Source organism: Fukomys damarensis, unplaced genomic scaffold, assembly GCF_012274545.1.
Source record: "Fukomys damarensis isolate Sample0158 unplaced genomic scaffold, DMR_v1.0_HiC HiC_scaffold_1, whole genome shotgun sequence".
NCBI classification, from domain to species: domain Eukaryota; kingdom Metazoa; phylum Chordata; class Mammalia; order Rodentia; family Bathyergidae; genus Fukomys; species Fukomys damarensis.
The window spans coordinates 23,011,462-23,021,571 of record NW_022900913.1 but is presented as its reverse complement, the minus strand read 5'-3'; positions in this window follow the sequence as shown (position 1 = coordinate 23,021,571).

Genomic DNA, 10,110 nt, shown 5'->3' with positions numbered 1-10,110 from the left:
ATGGTTTCTTTTGAAGTACAGAAGCTTTTTAGTAAGATGAGATCCCAGTTGTTGATTCTTTCTGCTAGTTCCCGTGCTACTGAGGATTTGTTCATAAAGTCTTTTCCTATACCAATGTCTTCCAGAGTTCTGCCTAACTTACTTTCCAGCAAGTTTAATGTTTCTGTTTTAATATTTAGATCTTTAATCCATTTGGATTTTAATTTAGTGCATGGCGAAAGATAAGGGTCTAATTTTAATCTGTGGCAGGTTGATATCCAGTTTTTCCAACACCATTTATTAAAGAGGCTATCTTTCCTCCACTGAGGATGGTGAGCTCCACCCAATTCAAAATGAGCATCTGAAATGAAGCAGATATTTCACAAAGATGTAAAAGCAAGTAAACATATGAAAAAATGTTGAACATCATTTGTCATTAGATACAAATGAAAACAATGCTGAGATTCCACTCATTCCAGAAAAAGTGGCTGCTATCAAGAAATCAATTAACAACAAATGTTGGCAAGGTTGTGGGGAGACAGGAGTGATCATATTTCTATCTTTCCTAATAGTTCCTCAAAATTATAAATATGTAAACTATTTTAAAATATCATTGATATAGTAATCTAAAAATCACAAACATCATTTGTTCAAGAAATGAACCTTTCTCCTTATTGAGGGGCATGCAGGTAATTCAAACTCACAGAGCATTCTCTGATAAAAATTTACTTTGAGAATTTTAACATTTATGTTATTTTATATATTATAAAGGATTTGTTTGCTTATTTTTCCTTCTACTTCTATTTCTTATTCCCTTACTCCACTGTCAGTTAAGCTAAAGGTGCTTTTTTTTGAGTGACATACAATTGCAACAAAGCAAAAATAAAAACATAAACTAGAGAACTTGCCATTCAATTTTTAAAGCAGTAAGCAATATTTAATATTCTTGGCTACAAATAAAATAGATAAGGATATATTTTAACCTTAATGTGGGGTAGTAGAAAATGCTATTCATTCAATTTTCATATGAATAAAACTTTCTTAAGAGATCAATTTCTTGATAAGATAAAAATTTGTATCCCCCAAAATACTGAAGTATATTGAAAATTAAAATACAGCTGCAATTTGTAGATATATATCTTGTGAAGTAGAATCTCCGAATAATTAGTACTGATAAAACTGCAAGTGATCCCATAAATACAACAACATATAAGTTTTGATAAATTACTTCTAAATCCACAGAAATAATCATGAAACAAGTACTGTTCTAGGATTAAAAATTTTTAAGCTAAGACAAAAATTTTTAAGCTAAGAATATATAGTCAGTGAATATGGTATTATCTTGGATATTTATGGAATTAACACATATATAGGTAACATTTTGTAGTAAAAGAAATCTCCATAGTCTTTTATCCATTGATTAATTTCAATACTGTCACAACTTTGACAGTTAATCCTCAAAGCATTCATTTCAGACTAATATTCTGATTCTTTTAATCAGATGATTTATAAATTTTGTGATTCAAGCATAGAATGATTAATGGTTAACAAATTTTAATAATTACAGGAAATATACACCAAGAATAAGTAATAATAGATGTTATAAATAATATCAATAAATAATTAACCCAAATGGAGAATGAGTATTTCAAACCAAACGTCTTTTTTGTAAAATGTTCATGAACAACTCATCTTTAAACCAAGATCTTTTGTTGGGTGTGTGTTATTTTATTTTATACTCCATGTTCTCTCTTTCTCTCTCCTCTCCTTGTGAGTTTATTCTCATTAATATTGACAGATATGCTATGTACAAAAGTTAATCTCTTTTTTAACTGCAAAATTTCTTCCTCTATCCTTCATAATATTGAGCTCCCTGTCATTTAACTGGGTATTGTGTATTAGATCCTGGACATGTTATCTTATTTTGATTTTATAATTTCTTTTAAAATAAGGTACAACTGTATACATTTTATGTTGAGATAATTTACATAGAATAAATTGAATATGATTTATGAAAAAATTCATGAAAGTAAGAGAAATACTTTTCATAAAGAAAATTTTAGGTTTTTCTAATGATATATAGAAATATTTACAAGTCACCTACTTTCCCCATTTTGTCAAAATTTTTTGTTCTGCTTTTTGTATGATTTGTCTGTGAGGTTACTTTTTTCAGTGTCTTTTAACCCTTTGAAAAAGAGATACTCCTGTGTAAAGCTCTCTTATTTTAGATTGTGTGCCTGATTAAGAATGTAAACTACCAGATGCTTTCGGTAAAAACATATTACTCATTTGTAAGAAGTCTGTATTAAATAAGGAATGTCTTGCACTGTCCTCAGAATTTTGTATTTTTCCTAACAATAAGACTTTTTACATTAGAGGACACAAAACATTTAAAACATTAAACTTGCTCATTGAAAAATGTGTAGGATTTCTTTAATTAAAATGAGACATTTAATTGAATTTCAGCTAAAAGAAAGTCTTTTACTTCTTTTTACTGTAGTATTAGAAATTAAATCCAGCAATAAAATAAGCTGGAGTAGCTATAGCTGCTTTTATATTGGACAAATAATTATCTCTGCTCTGTGAATTGTGTCAAATCTGCATACTTAGTGACATACCATTATTACTATATTCTCTTCCACTCAGTTTCACTCAGTGAGTTCAAGTAAGTTTTTAGTTCCTCTTGTGGCTCTGTGGGTTCACAGTAGTTCACTATTTAAATTGTTGAGGAAAAGTAATCGAGCAAGTGGAATTACAGAGGGAAAGAATACAGAATGTAAGAGGCAGATATTGATGCAGTGTATTGTGGGTACTGAAAACTTAATGTGGAGCCATATGGAAGAGATACGGACTATGCTGGAGGTGTTCTGTGCTCTCTTGACATTGGCTAACCTTGTTATGGAAAGATCTGACTCAGTTTAGCTCTAAATTGGGAGCAAAGATCTCTCTTATCTGCAGCAGATGACTCAGAGTAAAACAAGCTATTCTCTCTATTGGTCCTCTCTATTAACTTGTGCTATGCTCCACTTGTCAGTTGGATGCAGTAGATTAGTCATTTTAGCACTATTTGATTGGATAGGGATTGTTGTATTGACCTTGTATGCTCTTTGCTATAGATAGGTAGAAAATAAATTAATAAATGTCTCATTCCTAATTACTCTTCATAATAATAAACAGTAAAGAAATTTGTCTAGAAAAATAAGACAGGTGGAAAAGTAGCTTAAATACAAATATTAAAATTTAATTACTGATTTTCCTTATGTAAGTAGACATTTTGGATACATGTTAGTGCCTCATGAATCCCTCAAAACAAGATGTTTTGCAAATTTTATGTATGTTTTATTGTGCATTGGAAGTGAATTAAGGCCATACATCAGAATAACTGTAGAGTTTTAATCGGAAACCTCAGAGACCATTTTTCTATTGACAAATGGACTAAAGTTCTGAAATACATGGTTCCATTTTAGAAACTTCTACAGTCCCTAGCATTTCATGTCTGAACCATTTTTGCAAAAAAGATGATCAAAAACTTGTAGAAATCTGCCAAGAACTATTCTTGCTGCTCAGCGAATGGGAATGTAGAGATGACTGTAATGTTGGGAGAGTTTTAGTGTTTGTCTGGAGGTTCCTCGCTCATGCAAATATTCTCTTTCATTCGTTTCAGATTCATAAAAGGGAATGTAGCATACAAAGAGCTTTCATAATCCAGTGTAGTCTCACCTGTATTATTCAATGAGTTAGAAGTAACGTGAAATTATACTTTGTTACAATAATTATACATACTTCAGGTTTTGTTTACTTCAGAATATGGTATAATCTTGGCGCAGATGTGTTAAAGGAATATCAAACATAAATAAATGAACTGGGTAAAGGAGTGTTTAATTTAAGAATGATCTACAGCCTGAGTCAGAATGATTCATAAGTGAGAATCTGTGCAGAGAAAGATGTGCTCCTTGGAAGCATGGCTGAAGATGGACCATTTATCCTTGGACAATTCCAATTCCTTGGAAAATTACTGTCATGACATCAATGATCACGGCATGGTGGAGTAATATTCAAACAACGTATTGCACTAAGAAATACTAAAGAAGAGTGTTAAAATTCAAGACTATTAGCTCTGTCAATTTGTCAGTTCTATTTAATTTACTGATATTAGTAATCCTGTGTAATAGTTATTATTGTTCTTATTTTGTAGACAGAAAATGGAAGTAAGAGAGATCCAGTAACTTGCTCAGTTTAATGAGAAAGTTGCTTAGAAGTAGCAGCTGCACTGCTCAATTTGCTGGTGGCTTGTCTTCCCTTTACCATAAGGCCTTCTTTCAAATATAAAAATCATATTAACTTATCAAGTATTTATAGAACATATTCAAGAGCATACTTCTGTCTTATAAGGAGCTTATTGTCTTTTCAGGAAAAATATAGATTCATTATGGCAAAATGTTAGGTGCTCTAATTTGCTACACAGGTTTTTATTTGTTTAAAATTCACATTAAGAGCGACTTGTCACATTTCATTTATCATAGACATTTTATGAAACACAGGGACATGAAATCAAATATATAAGTGATCAAATTGTAGCCAGTAAAATTACTGTTCTACCTGATTTGATTAAATAGACTGGTTTAATATTAATCATAACCCCTGATTTCTCACAAGGTTCAAAGAATCCAAATGAAGATATGTAAAATTTGTAGTAAAATTGTGATAGCACTATGTGTGTCCAGTGTACTCCTTAGAGGCAAAGAGATAGATGTTATTTCCCACAGTAGATAATATGGGTGCTATTTGAAATTTTCTTGGACTATAAATGTCATTTGGCTTTTAGGCAGATCATATTTTTTCTTTGGAAATTGAAACACTTGTGGTATTATATTACTTGCTTGAATGAAGAAGAAAAGCATATTATTGCTCAACTGAAAACTAACGTATCTAACTTATAATTCCTCTAATTTGAAATAATTATACTACACACAATGTGAAGCTATTTATTATATTTGATTCATCATATCAATTTCCCTTCAGATGCATACCCAATATTCTTTGCAAGAATCTTTTTCATTATTTTTGCAGGTTGGCAAAATTTTGAGCAACTAGACAATAATGTATGAACATTATTTATATATAAGAATATATCTCAAAGAGTTTATGCAGAAGTAATTCATATATATTTGTACAAAGATAAAAAAGTAGGAAATATAAAAGTATATTAGGAAACCAAAAATATAAAACCATCCAGAATACAATAAAACACTTTGGAATTCTACTAGTTTCTTTCTCTCCATTAATTCTACATGTCTTTCAATTGCTAAAAAAATAATTCACATGTAGAACATGACGCATTTGTCTTAGTTACTCTATTCTTAGACTGCGCATAGCTATAGCCCAAGGGAGGTGGATATTATTACAAAGCTTTTCTTTTCTCAGGAAATCCACATTGAAGGGAAGATGTAAACAGAACAATACGAATATTTCTTTGGAAAGTACCAATATTCACAATTCATTCTGTCAGAATCATTAAGTGTTTTAATAAGTGTCTGATTTCATGGCATGGGCTATGCAGCATAAGAAACACAATTATATCATAAATACTAGCTGATGAGAGATTAGCTATCATCAGCCACTTTGCCAATTGCTACAGATTAAAGGTTTATGCCTCTAACCTGATTCATGTATTGAAATCCTCACCTGAAAGGTGATGAATAGTAAGAGGTGGGAACTTTGGAATTATGAAGTCTTGAAGTTACAGCTCTTGTGACAGGAATTTGTGCCTCTACGAATAGAGAGCTACTTTGTTCCTCCTATCATACAGAAATACAGTGAGAAGTTGGCAATCTACAATTCAGAAAAGAACCTTCACCAGAACTTGATCATACTGGCAGGTTGATCTCAGTTTTCAAGAAATTAAACTGTGGGAAATATTTTTTGTAAATAAACTGTTTGTATGTCATTGAATTTGGGGGGTTTTCTTGAACTAAGTCATCTATATTTTTAAAATATGGAAAATTGAGACACTTGAATCTAGAAACATCAGTATAATTTAATTGTAATTTTTGAAATCTACTGTAACATATGTCAGCATGATTATCAACATTTTTTAAATTAGATAATTTAGCTAAACTATAGTGAGCATAAATTCTTGTGTTCAAGTTTAGGATCTGATGGCATTTGAATGGGACTTAAATAGTGATATTTCTTCATCTTCCAAATGAGAAATCTCTGAGATACCTTGCAATTTGTAAAATTAAGTAATTCTATGATCCTAAGCAAAGGAACCATTGCATTGCAGTATGTGATGGTTTTGGCAGCTTTGCAGGTAGGGTTCTATTATCTAAGTTTGAAGACATCTAGTTCTAAATAGAATCAAAATGACATGAAGTATAAAACAATAGCTCAGGCCATAAGCAATACATAGGAAGAGGAAATGTTGAGCATTAAGTAGATATTGAATTTACTTGTCAAATCTTTATCATATTTTCTATTTGATTTAAAACAAAGCTGACTGAGTGAAACAATTTCACTTTTCTACTAAAAAATGGGTGGTTCGAGAACTGAAATTATCATGGTGGATAATTAAAAGAAATATATTTTGAAAAAATTAATAGCAGTCCTGACCAACCTAAGAAGTAATATACCTACTCCTTTGAGTCAGTCTTTAGATTTTTTTTCAAATATTAAAATTTCTTTTTAAATTAAAAAATTATTATAAAAGATGAGTGAAAGATTTCCTCCAACTAAATAATTGACTTAAATGGAAAGTAAGATTTGAACAGCCTTCTGTAGAGAGCTGTATAATTATTTTATTTTCAGCTTTAAAAACTTCACTCTGAGAGTTTTCAGTTATGCTTCATAATCAATATGATTTTCTCCCTTTGGCAGATAATACAACACACATTAATTTTGGCTTTGGAATTCACTCAGAGACACCCATCCAGATGGATAAATTCCATGAAGCATCTCTTTTTATGCAGTGTTAAAAGGCCAAAAGAACTTATTTACCCTTCTAAGTCTTTTTCTTTTTATTTGGTTAAATAGAAAATACTTATTTTGTACTAGGTGCCCAGAAAGCTCAAGGATGACTAGCTTTGCTATTTTTCTTAAAATATTTGTTTTATCTGGCCAAGAGAAACATAGAAAACAGTTACATTTACTAGTATTGAATCATATACCACATGAAATTTTAAAAATCCACTTTTTTCTTCCTATTAATTTCCTATATAGGAATGGATAGTATAACAATAGAAAATACTAAATTACTGGTATAAAATGTAAGCTATTTTTTCTTCCTAAATATTTACAACTGAATCAACATCATTTACTTAATAGTTTATCATTTTACTAGGTAAACTATTTTGCTGTATATATGAGTTATTACTTGAGTGCTCTATTTACAGATATTCATGAATTTAATTCTTTCCTCATTCTTCTATGTAATGCTTTTTTCTGGCTCTTTCAATCTTCATATGAATTTAGGAAAAAATCTAATTTAATACAAAAAACTCTCAAAATTTGAAGTTTAATGTATTGATTTCATAAATATAACTGTAGCTTTTAAATATTGTGTTGTCCATCCAGAAATAGTATTACTGTCATTGACTTAAATATTTTTATACATTTCAATAAAATTTTGTGTTCTAACCATGTACCTATTGCACAGTCAAATGCATCAATTCATATATATTTACAATTTTAATTTAAAATGGGGTTCTAGACTTAAGAAACCATACAAGTGCTATATCTGTTATGCTTTATACCTAGATGCCTTCCCCCAATGTCTCATAGCTCATAGGTGGGGCTTCTGAAGATGACTGGCTCATAACGATGAGATATTCATCAATAGATTGGTTCACTAATGGATTTATGGGTACATTGATGTGGGAGGTAAAACTTGGTCACTGGAGCTGTGTCACTGGGGCCGTGGCCTGGAAGAGTACATCTCTTGCCCTCTTCCCTTGATGTCTCTCTCTGATTCCTGCCCCCATGCCATGAGATTTTTCTACTTGCCATGCCCTTTGGCTATACTGCCATTCCTTAGAGGTAGCCAACTTGGACTAAAACCACTACAGTGAGTCAAGGTAAACCTTTCTTCCTTACAGTTGTGTGCTTCAAGTATTGTGTCTCATCAATGAGAAAATAACTGAAGCATTATCCAATACAGACTTTTATTTTGTAGATGTCATATATCTTGGTTAAGCAACTTGTTAGTAATGGTTTACTCTGATCTTGGGACATACTTTGGGCTACAGAAACAAGATTATCATAATTATTTTGATTAAAAAGTTACCTCTATTTGGTAGACTTATTTTTTAACTGACCAAAGCTTACTTAGCATCTCAATTCTTCCTTTGGTAAACATTTATTTGACACAAGTGTGTGCTACATGGCAGTAATGTGTCTTGTTCTGTAGCTAATTAACTTTCAGGGCTCAACTTTACTGTATATGCCCGGGACAAACTTAAACCAAGTTGCATCAGGATATTATATAATGATATACCTGGTCTAGTGAACTTTGATACAGATGTTAAATAAAATTATTTTTTTGCTCATAGATTTGAATAAAATACCATTTCTAGGGAGACTAGGTTGAAATTATTATTATATGCTTAGGCAGCAGCTTTTAAGAAGAAAGTATGTGATTGCTCATCCTTAGAGCAAAGTACCTGAAATGAGGTGTAATAAATTTCTTCATGTATTTGGATATTCTGCAACTTGTCACAGTCAGCTAATGATCCCAACTAAAACAGCAATTAGCCATGGCTCTTAATTGTCCAATATTTTCCAGTCTTAATATTTTCTGTCTTCTGGTGTCCTATGAAGGAAACTATTCAAGATGTTCCTTTTAATGCAAACTAAGGAAAAAAAAGGACAGTAGATATATGATATGTTTGATGAATATTATGCCACATTAATAGTGCTAGAGCTACAGTAAAAGTGATTTTTCAATTGTGAAAAAGCAAATTGGTGCTACCAGGTGTGAACCAATTCTCTTTAAATCATAACTATGAAATTTGCACCACCACTTCTTACCCCACCAGTCTCATTTCCCACTTCTATTTGAAATTGTCTATAGATTATAGCTATCAATTTAAATTGTGCTAAAATATTTTATTCTTACCACTTTGTTTTTTCAGCATATCTAATCTTTCCTGTCAGGAAATATAACATGACTTTCTTAATTTTCAAAAATTAGGTTAGTTCACTTACTGAGTGGAATTGTACACATGATTTAAAGAGTTCTATCTCGGCAGTTCTTGAACAAAAGCAAACATGTCTTCCAGCAGCCAATAAGCACTTTCCTTTAGCATAAATGGCATGATTAGAGAAATAATGCATATGAAATTTTAGCCTATTTTTCTATTCTGATACCTGTTAGCCAATTTTGATCTCTTTGCTAACCTCTCTTCCTCTTTTCTTAATATTTTGCTCATAAGTGGTTAAGCTGAAGTAATATTCATAACCTCCACATGGACAAAGAGGTTCTTGTGCTGATGAAACACTTTTGATACAATTCATTATAAAATTTCAGTGTTACCTAGCAAGGTACCTTCTCACAGTTGATGTTCAAAAACATTTCTTGAATAGAGTTAATCACAGGGTTACTGACAAAAGGCTTTATTTAATCTGACAGGAAGAATTACATACATGGGCATTTGTCTAAAATGATATGTTTAATTATTATATTTTCCAATCCATTTTCTCTGTGAGTCATATATTGTTTATTTAAACTTAGTAAAATAGGTATTTTAATACATGGAAATTGACATTTCAATATCATCAAAGTCTGTTCATCATGAGAATGCTTCAAATGATTCAGGGTTCAAAAACATAATGTCTAAATTTGACTTGTATTTCTTTTACCTACAGTACGTTCCTCATTTCAAATATTTATTGATCTGGAGGAAGTATGTACTTAAATCTAAAATATCCCTCAAAAGTCTCATGTATAAGAGGTAAAGCCTGTGGAAGGTGAATGGACTGTGGAGCTGCTGTGAGGTGCATAGCTAAATGTGTTGTTTGATGTGGGTGTGGGTGTGGTCAGAAGATGTGGATCACTAGGGATAGGAAACCATTTCTCTCTTTCCCTTGTGAAATCCCTTCTCTTTCTTTACAGTGGGTCTGTGTGATGGGTAGCTG